The sequence below is a fragment of the Neopelma chrysocephalum genome, unplaced genomic scaffold (genome assembly GCF_003984885.1).
Source record: "Neopelma chrysocephalum unplaced genomic scaffold, ASM398488v2 Primary Assembly neopelma1_26, whole genome shotgun sequence".
NCBI classification, from domain to species: Eukaryota; Metazoa; Chordata; class Aves; order Passeriformes; family Pipridae; genus Neopelma; species Neopelma chrysocephalum.
This window is the reverse complement of record NW_020897695.1, coordinates 23836022-23846915: the sequence shown is the minus strand read 5'-3', so window position 1 is coordinate 23846915 and position 10894 is coordinate 23836022. Positions and strand designations below refer to the sequence as shown.

The window sequence follows — 10894 nt, the reverse complement described above, 5'->3', positions numbered from 1 at the left end:
GGGACGGGGACGGGGACGGGGACGGGGACGGGGACGGGCCGAGCCGAGCTCCAGTGAAGCCAGGATTGCCGAACACTGGCCCCTGTGATCCGCTACAAGCCTGAGGCGAACTGCTCTCGCCACCCTCCCTCTGCTTCCCTTCTGGCGAACTAGAGCTGCCATCTAGATATGGGCATACTTAGCTGTTGCTATTCTCTGACGCACACACCCCTAGTTCTTAAAATGGGAGCACACCAGTTCAGCTCACTCAGCATCTTGTGGGAGCATGATACTGATGGCAAAAGATCAAACTTTTCATTTCACTCAAGCATTTGTAAAGAGGCTTTCAAGGGTAATATTTAGCACACTTATCATGGCTGCCTGCATCTACTTATAAAACATCTTTCTGTAGTGAGCGAGGTACAGTAAGAGTTTACAGAATCATAGAATGTTTGGGTTGAAAGGGACCTTAAAGATCATCTAGTTCCAACCCGTCTGCCATGGGCAGGGACACCTGCTGCTAGAAGAGATTGCTGATGTGTTTCAGGCCATGCGTTCGATCACTTAAAGTAGTAACTGCTTTGTTGTTCTACCCTGTATTACTGTTGAGGTATGATTCCATCACATTATTTCCATAGCAATCATTTGGTATTTTGTACACAGGACAGATAGTTGCACACAGTGTGAGTTAGTTCTATTCAGCACATGCTGTTGGACTTTATTCACTGAATGTTCTTTGCAACATTGCTGATGCTTACATTTTTAGTCTACCTGGAACTTTCTCTGACTCAGTTTATCCAATTGCTTGTTCATTGTTTTCTTCCTTGTAGTTTGTACATATTCCTCAGAGGAATCAATATTCATCTCTAGATCTGCGGACCATGTTAAATCTTCCATCAGATGAAGAATATAATGTACAGCTGTGTGGTTATCTGGACCTTGATGAAGACATTGAAACTTGTAACTCCTTGATCAGTGCTCTGATGAAACACAGTATTTCAGGCTTTCTCAATCTTTCTACTTTGAGAGCTTTACAACAGAATAATAAAATAGTCATTAGAGCAGCAGTAGAGTTTAAGTGTCAGTGTCACTGGAATAAATTTACTCTCTTGGGTAAAGTTTCCATGTGAAGCGCCCTTCAAAGAGAATGGAGCTGAGCACTGCTCATTTTAGATTTGAGAATTTGGGGCTGTGGTCAGGTCAGGTAACAAGGCACTTTATTAGGTGAGTTATTTAAGGGCAGGGTTCTGCAGAAAAATATCACACTATATCTGAAAGAAATTAATAGCTAAGATGTCTTTAGAAGAGTTCAGTATTTCTTTTGACTCTTCATGCTTAAGTAAAAACGTTATCAAAATTTTGTTTTAGCATTGACAATGTCGAAATTTTCTAATTGTTTTGACATCACAGAATCATTTAGGTTGGAAAAGACCTCCAAGATCATCAAGTCAAATTTTTGACCAACCTCCACCTTGTCAACTAGACTGTAGCACTAAGTTCCACATCCAGTTGTTTCTTGAACACCTCCAGGAATGGTGACTCCACTACTTTTGTGGCCAGCCATTTCCAATGCTTTCCATGAAGAAATTCTTCATAGTCCAACCTGAATCTCCCCTGGTGCAGCTTGAGGCTGTGTCCTCTTGTCCTGTCACTAGTTGGCTGGGCGAAGAGACCAATCCCCACCTTGCTACAACCTCCTTTGTAGTTCTAGAAAATGATAAGGTCCCCCCGAGCCTCCTTTTCTCCAGGCTTAACACCCCCAGCTCCCTCAGCCACTCCTCATAGTGCTCTTAACTCTTCACCAGCTTTGTTGCTCTTCTCTGGACACACTCCAGCACCTCAATGTCCTTCTTGAATTGTGGGGCCCAGAACTGGACACACAACTCAAGGTGCTGCCTCACCAATGCTGAGTAGAGGGAGGTGATCACTGCCCTGGTCCTTCTGGCCACGCTATTTCTGATATGAGCCAGGATGCCATTGGCCTTCTTGGCCACCTGGGCACACTGCTGGTGTATGTTCAGATGGCTGTCGACCAGCACTCCCACATCCTTTTCTCCTGGGCAGCTTTCCAGCACTCTTCCCCCACGCTGTAGAGCTGCATGGAGTTGTGATCCAAGTGCAGGACCTGGCACTTTGCCTTACTGAACCTCCTAAAATTGGCCTCAGCCCATCAATCCAACCTGTTATACTCCCACCCAACTTGGTATTGTCCACGAACTTACTGAGAGTACACTCGATCATCTCATCCAGATCATTAGTGAAGATATTAAACAGGACTGGGCCCAACACTGACCCTTGGGGAACACCACTAGTGAGTGGCCACCAACTGGACGCAGCACCATTCACCACCACTCTCAGGGCCTGGCCATCCAACCAGTTCTTCAACCAAGCAAAGAACTGTCCAAGCTGTGGACTGCCAGCTTTTCCAAGAGAATGCTGTGGGAGACAGTTTCAAAGGTTTTACTGACATCCAGGTAGACTACATCTGCAGCCATCCACTAGGAGGGTCACCTGGTCATGAAAGGAGATAAGGTTGGTCAAGCAGGACCTGCTTTTCCTAAACCCGTGTTGGCTGGGCCTGATCCCCTGGTTATCCTGTACATGCTGTGTGATTGCACTCAAGATAATCTGTTCCATAACCTTCCCAGGCACCAAAGTCAGGCTGACAGGCCTGTAGTTCCCTGGATCCTCTTTCCAACCTTACTTGAGGATGGGCGTCACATTGGCCAACCTCCAGTCATTTGGGACCTCCCCGGTTAGCCAGGACTGATTATAAATGACAGAGTGGTTTGGTGAGCTTTTCTGCCAGCTCCCTCAGTACCCTCTCATGAATCCCACCTGAACTCATAGACTTTTGAGCATCTAAGTAGCTCAGCAGGTCACTAATGACTTCCTCCTGGATTATACAGGGCTTCTAATCTGCTCCCTGTCCCTGTCTACCAGCTCAGGGGGCCACTTGCCCTAAGGATAACTGGTCTTACCATTAAAGACTGAGGCAAAGAAGGCATTAAGCCTTTTTCTCATTCTTGATTACAATGTTCCCCACCACGTCCAATAAGAGATTTTCCTTGGCCCTCCTTTTGTTGTTGATGTATTTATAAAAAACGCTTTTTATTATCTTTCTGAGCAGTGGCCAGATTGAGTTCTAGCTGAGCTTTCACCTTTCTAATTTTCTCTCTACATGACCCTTGTACTCTTTCTGAGCTTCCTGCCCCTTCTTCCAAGGGTCATAAACTCTTTTTTTTCCTTGAGTTCCTGCGAAAACTCCTTGTTCAGACAGGCCAGTTTTTTTCCCCAATGGCTTATCTTTTGGCACATAGGGATGGCCTTCTGCGCCTTTAAGATTTCCTTCTTAAAGTATGTCCAGCTTTCCTGGACCCTTTTGTTATTAATGACTGTTTCCACCTGCTGGAAGTCCAGAGTAGATGTTCTGTTGACCCCCTTCCTTAACTTCACCAAGAATTGGAAACTCTTATCATTTTGTCATCGCTATGCTCAAGATGACCTCCAACCCCCACATCTCCCACCAGCAGGTTTCTTCTCTGTTTGTAAACAGCAGGTCTAATGTGGCATCAGCCCTGACAGGCTTGCTTACCAGCTCTATCAGGAAACTATCTTCTACACAGTCCAGGAACGTCCTAGACTGCCTTCTCTCTGCTGTGTTGAGTTTCCAGCAGACATCTGGCAAGGTAAAGTATCTCACAAGAACAAGGGCTAGGGATCATGAAACATCAGCCAGCCTCATTTAGAATACTTCATCTGCCTCTTCATCCTAGTTGGGTTGTCTATAGAAGACTTCCACCAGGATGCCTACTACCTTGTTAGCCTTCTCCCTGATTCTTACCCATAGGCGCTCAACCTTATCATCACTATCGTTGAGCTCCATACAGTTGAAACACTCCCTAATGCACACTTCTAAAACAGCTCATAAGTTTTAATGGTTCAGACTCTGAATACAGGCAGAATTAGGCAAGTAAACTTATGAAAATTTTGTATTGCCATTTTATTTTTTATGTTACATTCCCATTCCTTGACAACAATAAAATATTTTAAAGTTCTGTTTTAACTCACCCTACAAAAACTAGTTATTAAAAAACTAGTTATTTTCCTTCAGAAAAATAATATATCTTACAATTTAAAATAGTCAATATTAAATAATAATGTAAATTATATGCTTTTTAAAAAATTGCATATAATTAACTTGATTAGGCCAAGTAGAAGAGTGATTGTAGAGTATGGAATTCCAAGTTCTTCTTCATTATATATCCAGTAATGAACACATCAGAGTTCAGGAGATGCATGGGGATAGGAAGGTACTAGGAAGGGCAGACGGGATCTAAAAGAGAAAGGTTATAAATCTGGAATTTAAAAAGCCCCGCGAGTGCAACAGTAGACTTATACAGGGCTAAGATGTCTGTGCCATGAAGTCTGAGTCACAGAGACTTTGATCTCTTTTGTTGATGATAAAACAGAAAACTGGCGACTTGTTTAGCTGTGAATCTCCTCATTGCTGAATGGGGCCATTTTAAAAGAATTATATTATGACTGCAGGGTTATTGTGTTTTATTTAGCGGAACTGAAATAGCCAGCAGCACATTAACGTGATTTCTTTACTGTTGCTTATAGGGATAACATAGACTGTCCTTCCTGGTTTTCATGAATGAAGAACAGAAAGAATAAGGTGTTAATGTTCCCAAAAAGCACTCAGGTGGTCCTTAAAAGCACAAAAGTTGGGTTTTGCGTGGACATTGGAGATGCTTTGTGTTCATATTGGGCATCTCAGCAGCACTCATCAAGATTTTCCAGGCAGAACAATGGATGCTCAGAAACTTTGTAGCAAGATAAAGTTTATAGCTAAATTTTTCCCCCAAAATATGTTGCCTATGGGTGACCTGCTGCTTTCTTCCTCCTAGGACAGCAGAGCTGCTGCTTGCTGAAGGGTTCAAACCAAGGTGCAAGTTCTTTGGAGCCCTGTGGGACTGGTCCACTATCTATCTCACCAATGTGTAGAAGGAAACAGTTGCTCTAGGTCACCTTTCTTTGTCCGGGTAAAAGGGCTGTGTGGGGACTTCAGAACTTGTCTTCCATAAGTAGGAAGAACACTGTTAGGACCTGGGACACTGTCATAGTTTGAGCTGCCCCCCCGGGGGCCGGGGGGCTGGAAATGGTTGGTCTCAGCTGAGTTTCAGGTCAGGGGGCCAATCGCAGCTGTTTTTTTAGTTCTTGTGAAATTAGATATCATAACAGCCAGAAGTTGTTGGCAGAGTGTGAGAGTGTCTGAGAGAGAGAGAAGCCAAGGGGTGGCCAGGGACCCCCGAAACCCGGGGGGCCCCTGGGCCCCGCGGCCCTGGCTTGGCCAGAGCTGGAGGCAGTGTGTGGCAGTGAGTGTGTGTGTTGTGAGGGAGAGACTTGCAACCATGAGGTGAGAGAAGGGAGGCCTCTGGCCCCCTATGCAGGGGGGCTAGGCTGAGGGGAGCTTGGGACAGTTTATAACTGGACCGAGTACCCGTGGCCAAGGCTAGGGGGCTCTTTTTTTCTTCCCTCACTGCTTGGGGAGGTGGTGACGTGGACCTAAGGCTCACTACTGGAGCTGAGCCAGGAGATGGGCCAAAGGGCTCGGAGGTGCCCTACGTGGGTTTGGACGAGGGCAGCCAAAAACTGAAAGCTGCAGCAGCTAGGGAAGAGAGGAAGCCAAACTGGCAGGCTTTTTCTGGGTATGGACTTTCGGTGAAAACTATTTGGGGTAAAAAGACTGAGCAAGACCTAGAAGCCTGCAACCTGAAGAGTGAGAATGGAACATCTTACTCTCTGGGAGGAAACCTTCACGAACCAGGGAGAAAGGACTCAAAAGCTGACTCCCTGGACCTTTTGTGATGAAAACCTGATGATGCAAGTGTTTCCCTTGCAGCTCAGGAGGAGACCTCAGCAGGAGCTGAGGGCTGGTGGGGGTGCAAGAGACCCCTTTCCCAGATACCCCAATGAGAGAGAGACTTTTCACTATCGCCCTGAAGACTTCTCCTGAAGTGATGTGGGAGGGTCCAAGGGATGGTAGGGATTGTGTTAATATTGTGTATATAATTGCTTTTTAGTTTCTCTAGTATTTATTGTGTATAGTAATAAATTGTATATAATCCCCTTCCCCCATACTGAGTTGTGCCTGTCTGGAAATTTCTCTTCGGTTTTGAGGTAAATTGGGGGGAGGGGGGGCTTGGAAATTGGAAATTGGATTTTTAGAGGGCTCAAACCACGACAGACACCAGGACAAAAGGCAAGATCAGCTTGTGCTATGCACCTCAGAAATCAGAAGTGGGTACAGAATTTCAACATCTGAAAAGTTATCTCTGAGGCTCCCTGCTGGGCCACTGTCTTTTGACTGACACTGACCATTCTGTTAACCAGTACCACGTTATTAGTATCCCACTACTATCGTTTTTAGCTTCAAACTTGTTTGGATCAGCAGGGCACTCATACTTGGTAGTTTAAGTGCAATGTAACATTTTTTTTTGATATTTTACTCTTTCAGTGCTGCCTCGCCAGGACTCTAAATGATCTTTTATTTTACATCACCTTTCAAAGGTCAGTGCTCAGTCTGTTTCCTCTGTCTGTGTTGTTCCAGATTTTGCAGACCTCTATCATATCCATAAACAGACACACTCTTTTCCAAAAGGTTTATCTGATGTTGAGGTTTAGAAATGTAACAAGAACTGCTAGTATTTACAATATTAGGAATAAATAGGTGTTCTTGCAAAATTTGTGGTGTGGTTGCGTTTGATGCTGAGTAGTGACAATTTACTGGTTGTTCAGTTGTTTAGTTATAGAAAAGTGCAATTTGCCCAGAAACAAAGGAACTATGTAATGGGGGACACATTGTAGGCGTGTTGGGAAGGCTGTAACTCCAGAGTACCTCAGCCAATGGGGAAACGGGGAGGGACCTGCATTTCAGGCAAGGGGATAAAAGATGCTGTGACCTCTATCAAGTTGAGAGACTTCACTGGGGATTGTCTAGTGAACTCTCCCTTTTATGAGAATAAAAGTTTTAGTTAGCTCCTCTGTCTTTTGGACATTTTTGAGGCTCATAATAACAGAAACATAGATATAGATATAGATATATGTCGCTGTTAAGTTGAGACAGCCAAAGTGACACAGAAACAGTCTTTTTCCAAAAATAGGACAGGAGAGGGATAGGATCTTTATTGCAACAGGTCTCTGACATTTATACTCCCCAGTGTAACATACATGTTGCATTATAATTGGTGTTTCTTCATAAACATACCTCAGGATTGGCTGCCCTATAGCAAATTCAAGATGATTCAGCATTTGCAGACTCAGAGTGACTTGCTCTAACAAGCTCATGGTGACTTTGCAGAAAGTTCAGGATATCCACTTTTACAGTCCTGTCTTCCTTCTGACAGACCTGCTGTCAACCCCGACATATACACTTTTCAGAACAACAACATAGAAACTACAAATAGCTGAGCCAAGTGATTTAAAGAAACAATGAAGGGGGGAACTGAGGCAGTCAGCCAGACAACACCCAGTTACTTTTTAACCAGGTGCACTGACTTGAAGAAGTTCACAAGGTGGTCACTTAGAACTTTGGGGGGCTTCAAAGAAGACCACCGAAGACCACCGATGAAGACCCTCAGAGACCTTATAAGGATATGCATATATGCTAATAAGTGTTGGGAAATCCGTGAATATGTAACAGGAATGCAGGGAATGAAAAATGTAATGCTGACATATAAGCTATAGTGAAGATACCTGAGGGTGAATTTTGGCAAAATGATGACCAGTGCACCCAGTGCTGATTAAAGAATGCCTTATTTCTAAACCTTAGAGGTTTCTTTTAAGTACTTCTTTTAGGCAACATATCTAAGTCATTCTTGCTTATGATCCCTTTTTCTTTGCCTTTTTCTGAACCTTTCCCTGTTCCTTTGTCCTCTGAGATGGAGGACCTGGATTTGTGTGTAGTATTTCTCGATTCTTACACTGTCTTAGTGTTATCTCTGTTTATTCTTTACTCCTTTCTTAGCAATGCTTAATAATTTGATTTGCTTTTTTTTCACACTATTGAGCATAAAGAAGACATTCTCATACAACTACCTGTTATAACTGTTGTAACAGCTTAGGGCTCTTCATTTCAAATGTGAAGACAGGATGGTTTATTCCCATATGCCCTGCTTCCATCTTTTTGCCCATATACCCAGTACCAAAGACTCTTCTGCTTGCACTTCTTCTCAGCCTGCCATTGCCTATATTTCCTTAAATAACATTGTACTGTCAGCAGACTCTGACACTGCCATTTTCAGATCTTTGAGAAATATGTTGCACAGATTAGGTTCCAAAACATTTCCTTGTGGGATTCTATTGATGACCTCCTTTTACTGTGAAAATGGGCTATTGATTCCTACTGTAGATTCCTACTATAGATTCCTATCTTTCAATCAGTTATTTACTCCTTCAATTATTTATTTCTTGGCAGTCTAACTTTTGAGAGCTGATGACTGGCCTCTCCAAATACCTTCCAGAAATCCCCAGTCAGGATTCCAGGATCTATCTCCCTTAGTCACAAGGGATTCATAAACGTTTCAGTGGAATTGTGAGGCAGTTCTTTACAAAAGCCATTATGACTCATCTCTATTACAACATCTTTATGCATATGCTTAGTAATTCTGATCTATCTTACAGTTTCCATTAAATTGCCTGCTATGGATATCAGGCCTGTACTTTTCTAGATTTCTTATAACATTTTTTTAAAATCAGCTTTTTAAAGTCAGCTATAGCTGACACATCCCTGTCTTCTCCTACCAAAGCAGTTTTATATTAGAGGTTTTTCAGGACATTTGTAGTTCACCCCTGAATTCTTTTAAAATTGCTGGGTATATACCATCTGGTCCTTGTGATTTATTACTATTAATTTTGCCTATATGTTCCATAACCTATATATTACATACTGAATCTTTTAAGACATAACCCCTGGTGAGTCCCCTTCTAAAAAAGAAGAGCTGGCTCAGGAATCTCATCCATATCTGCTGCAGTGAGCACAGATGTAAAGAATGAGTTTAGATTTTCAGTTATTTTCTCTGTATGCTCCTTTAAATTTCTTTTAATTTTCCTGGTGCTGCAGTCTGTCTGGAGATGTCCAGAGCCTGAAGTGTTTGAAAGGGATTTATTATTAGATTTTATGCCTTATGTAAGTTGTTCTTCAAACCCTTTTAGCCTGTCTCAGGGTGTGATTTACTTTTCATTTGTCAGAAGTTTGGTTTCTATTTTCAATTTTATGCCCAAATTTAGCTTTTGGAAGGATGCTTCTGAAAAGCTGTCCCCAGCAACAGACTTTTTTTTTTTAAACGAAAGCACATATTGGTGGACTTTTTTTTTTTTTTACTTGTCTATAAGGGCTTTATGTAAGGTAGGAAAGGACGAAAGAGAGAGAACATCGCTGTGTGCTGCAATTGACTGTGCCCACAGCACTCTTCCCTTGCCTTCTGGAGGTGTACACAGTACCGTATTAGATTATTGCTTCTGGATGCAGGGTTACCTGGAATTACCTAGGAACAGCTTCTTTAAAAACCAGGAATTCCAGGAAATCCTTTGCACAAAAGGGTATTGTATATATGCAGAAGACTCATGCTGAACATCTAGACTTGTAATTTGTTGGCTGTAGACCATTTCGTCTTCCTCACCAGAATCTCAGCATCGTGACAACCTTGCTGTCTTCATGTCAAAGCATGTCCTCAGTAGTCACTGACCCCACCATAGGCTGACTGATTCTTAAAAATGACTATACAGTGATGGCAGCGCAGGAGTGAATATGTTTCTATTAGAGATTCATCTTCTTTGGCATGCATGCTGACACAGACAACAATGGCTAGGGTTTCCCTTCTTTCTGCTTCCCTACCTCATCTCTCCCTCTCCCTTGAAGGCAAGGCTGTTTACAGGCATCCCTGCTGCCGAAGACATCTATGTTTGTAAGAGACCTGAGTACATCTCTCCCGTGTCCCTTCCCCCCACCCTGGGAGTTGGTCTGGATGAGCTCAGCATCAACTTTTGTAAGTAGCTCTCAGGCCTTGAAAAACCTCAATAGGTGCCTGCCCCTTGCTCTTTCCCCTGCTGCTTTAAAATACCTGCTCTTGTCCTTTCCTCCTGAACTATGTTGCAGATATGCTTGTGTCTACCCCCTCTAATCCTTGCCCACTGGCTTGACTTCTGGCTTGAGCTGCCTTGTCATTACAGGCTCGCATAGCAACCTGACCTGTTGCCTGGGCTGTTGGTGAACTTGCTTTGCTCTTCTTGCTCAGGTATTGTGGAATTTACTGACTCTCAGCTCCCAGCTCTACTTTACATATGGAGCATTCTGTCCCTGCTACTTCCTGACAGGCATATTGGTCAGATGGAAAAAAGCAGCTACTGAAAAAAGAAATGAGTGATAAATGGCAAAAAGATGGGGAAATAAATATTCAAGCATGACAAAGTAGAAACAAAAAACATGTTTTAAGAGAAGGTGTATGATACAGTGGGGAGATCCTTCTCCTACTCTTGAGCTGAAAAGAAGAAATTATAAGGAAAAGATAACAATACTATTTTGGCCAAATTAAAGAAGAAAATAAAATCACATGCGTGTACAGAAATGTTAGGCAATTAAGTTAGGCTATCAGGAGTGGATGGAATTGGCCCAATGCAATTTAAGACAGGAAAGGAAAAAAAAAAGCAGAACTCTTTAGATAAAAAAGGAAAACAGAGAACAAAGGAAGACCTGTATGCACCTAATAATTGGCAACTGTACAGCAGAACATACAGGTGAAAATCCCTATAGTACTTTCCAGAGGGAAACTGGTTTCTTGGTGGTAATAAAAAAAAGAGTGTGGATACTGAAGTGGTAGTACTGTGGTATTCATGAAAAGCAGTGTTAAAC

General features: G+C 42.9%; 1 long non-coding RNA gene across 1 annotated transcript; it reads left to right on the top strand.

Annotated features, from left to right (window-relative positions):
- Nucleotides 1-5444: 5444 nt before the first annotated feature.
- LOC113964091 lies at nucleotides 5445-6125 on the top strand. The gene is made up of 2 exons (XR_003533046.1): nucleotides 5445-5693; nucleotides 5888-6125. It is a non-coding gene; the product is annotated as an uncharacterized LOC113964091 (long non-coding RNA).
- Nucleotides 6126-10894: the final 4769 nt, after the last annotated feature.